Source organism: Schistocerca piceifrons, chromosome 2 (assembly GCF_021461385.2).
Source record: "Schistocerca piceifrons isolate TAMUIC-IGC-003096 chromosome 2, iqSchPice1.1, whole genome shotgun sequence".
NCBI classification, from domain to species: domain Eukaryota; kingdom Metazoa; phylum Arthropoda; class Insecta; order Orthoptera; family Acrididae; genus Schistocerca; species Schistocerca piceifrons.
In genome coordinates, this window is record NC_060139.1 from 1,038,291,494 (window position 1) to 1,038,294,919 (window position 3,426).

At 46.1% G+C, this 3,426-nt stretch overlaps 1 pseudogene; it reads right to left on the reverse strand.

Moving 5' to 3' along the window:
- Positions 1–1,196: 1,196 nt before the first annotated feature.
- Positions 1,197–1,314, reverse strand: LOC124778816 (annotated as a pseudogene).
- Between the last annotated feature and the right edge of the window lie 2,112 nt (positions 1,315–3,426).

The following is a 3,426-nucleotide window of genomic DNA, read 5'->3' on the forward strand; positions in this document are numbered from 1 at the left end:
GTCCAGAACGTCCGGTGTTGAGTCATGGTTTGCTGCGCTGTTGACCTTCTGTCACTATTGACAATCCGTCTCCGACGTCGCCCGTCACGGTCATCGAAGGTGGCAAGATGGCCGGAAGTTCGTACGTTGTGGACTGTGACAACCTCATTCAGCCATTCACTATACACTTCTGGACAGAGCTGAACGTGTGGAACCGAATTTCTGCACCACTGACGAAACTGATATTCCCATCTTTCGGGCACCGACCACCATATACTGTTCGAAAGGCGTCAGCTCACGATGGCGTTGCATGTTACACAAATCACTTGCACAACCGCTTCTTAGAAGGTCTCCTACACAACTGCAGGTGACACAGGGGTGTCTGGTGTGCATACAATATACCCGCGCCACCTGAGACACACTATCACATGGCATTTGCTAAGTCATTGTGTGTTAACCATTCATGAGTTCTGATGGGCAATGGATTATATTGGCATAAAAAGGTTGTGCACACTTGGTCCGTCAGGATGTGACTTCTTACAGAAAACAGGGTGTATTCTGGATTACAGACTTTTTAAGCTTGGTTCCCCGGGACAGATACACACCGAGAAGGCGGGCAGATCACCGTTTACTGTATGTCACTTCGAAAGAGAACAGACGGATAAGCTGCTGAAGTTACTGAGTGAATTCCCAGAATTTCTGACAGATATTCTGGAGGGTACCGATTAAAATATAAGATTTAGTTAACCGATCAGGCCCTGTAAACAGTCAACCCTGCAGACTGTCTCCCTGTAAAATGCAGACATTGAGGCAAATAATTGATCAGCTGCTGGTTGAAGAGTTATTAGAGCGTCCTTCTCCCTATATGCTTCCCCCACTTTCTTAGTTGCTAGACCTGGTGGGAAGGGATAATGACCAGTTGTCGATTGTCACCTGTTAAACCAGAAGGTTGTCATAGATTCAATTCCCTTGCGAGACCTGCATGACTTCTCTTCCTGGTGTCGCTAAACTCCTCCCGCACAGGCCATGAAGGCCATAAGGTAACGACTGGTCGCCGTGTCATCCTCAGCCCACAAGTGTCATTGGATGCGGATGTGGAAGGTCATGTGGTCAGCACACCGGTCTCCCGGCCGTATGTCAGTTTACGAGACCGGAGCCGCTACTTCTCAGTCAAGTAGCTCCTCAGTTTGCCTCACAAGGGCTGAGTGCACCCCGCTTGCCAACAGCGCTCGGCAGACTGGATGGTCACCCATCCAAGTGTTAGCCCAGCCCGACAGTGCTTAACTTCGGCGATCTGACGGGAACCGGTGTTACCACTGTGGCAAGGCCATTGGCCTTTGGTGTGGCTGGAGCTCAGCTTTCTTATCACGCTTGATTTAAAGCAGGCCTATTATCAGGTCCCTTTGGCAGAGGAATCTGAAGCACTGACCGTATTGAATACCGACTGGAGCTGTTATGAATACAATAGGGTTCTGTCCGGTCTGGTAACTGCTGCCGCAGTATTATCAAGATTGTTGGATTCGGTAATGGGCGACCTGAAATTCAACTGCGCCTATAGCTACCTTGATGATGATGTCATCTGTAGTTAATGTATGAAGAACAATTGAACCACATCTATCAAATGTTAAGTCGTTTTCGTGACGCAGGTCAAATCGTGAAGCCAGATAAAGTGGATTTAGCCCACACGGAGATATCTTTCTTGAGCCACATTGTTTCAGTTGAAGCTGAACGGGCCGCCACATTTCAAGTATTTTGCTTGAAATATTTTTCTAGCTGCTCGAGAAATTTACAGGCTAGAACAAAGAAGTAACTGTACTGTAAGTTAATTACAACAGCACTCGCTCGTCACTCGGTTCAGAATTACACAACAACATTTGGTATATGCCAACACTTTCTTACGCTCCAGGCAGCGGAACACATATTACTTGAGGATGCACTTTATTCCAAATACCGCTTGGATTGCGCTACAATCTCAGTGAACTCTTAGTAACTCACAATACAACAAAGTGGAACCCAGAATGATGTAGACTCGTAGACTGCCTAGAACGAAGCGAATGAATTCTTGAAATATCTTAGTTAAGACAAATGCGCACCACTGTAACACAGGTACAGTTTACTCGAAGTAGTACTGCAGTGGGAACCACATTATGACGAAGTGTACAATTCCCAACACACTGCGTCCCCTCGAAGTAACCTGGTCGCATGTCATACTAGGAACCACAGTGCGACCTAGACCAAGTTTGAATATACGGCACAACTGCCGTGACGGTCTCGCAACGGCTCCTCCCAAGGCACACACACCACTGCACAGGTAAATCCGTCCGCTATGCCCCCGGCTAACGAACCCTCCCGAAGAATTCGCACTTCTTGACGGAAGACAGACCTGTTGCTTACAGCCGTGTATCAGCCGCACTTCACGCTGCATTGCCCTCTGCTGCCCTAGGCTAGACCCGGAAACACAGCTGAGGTCCTTAAGGGAGAGCATCGCGCTCACACTGCTTGCATTCCTTAGCAGTAAACGGCGCATCTGCGCCTCTGTATTCTCGCATCTACCATCTGCCCCCTGTGACAACCACAAATCAACCAAGAGCAAGGATCACTCACTCGCCACAAGCGTGATCAATAAATCGCGCGCCGCAGCTCAGAAAGAAGAAGGGGGAAAATGAAAAAGGGGGAAAGGTAGGAGGGATAGAGGTAAAAGGACGAAACGAAAAAGAGAGTAATGAGGAAGAAGGAATGGGAAACAAACCTCTTATTTTGGTTACTAACTCAGTCCTGCGTATTTGGTTATAGAGGAATCGTAGCGTGTGGTGTCAGAAAGTCACAGGTATGTCTTTGACTCCAAATTGTACTCTGTTTCAATATGTAAAGAACATTTAAACGCTGTAAAATAAGTTCATTCTCTATATACCTAGAATAGTTTCCAAGAAATACTGAAGTCAGCTGTACACAAAGTACATACATACGGGTAGTCGTTTTTTATTCGCATTTCGTTGGGACCTTTGTGCAGAACCTGTCATTCTTCCTCACTTTCACTAAGGATAGCAATGTCATCAGCGAATTGTATCATTGATACACTCTCACCTTGTCTTTTAATTCAATTACTGAACCTTTCCCTTAAATTTGTCATTGCTTCTTCGATGTATAGACTGAACAGTAGGGACGAGAGACTATATCCCTGTCTTGCACCCTTGTTCCCTCTTTTTTTCTAGTACATATTATATATTAGCCGTCTTTTCCTATAGCTTACCCCTATTTTCCTCGGAATTGTGATCATCTTGCACCATTCGACATTGTCGAACGTTTTTTCCAGGTCGACAAATCCTATGAACCTGTCTTGATTTTTCTTTAGTGTTGCTTCCATTTTGAACCGAACGCCAGAACAACCTCTCTGGTGCTTTTCCATTTCCTAAAGCGAAACTGATCGTCATCTAACACACGCTTAGT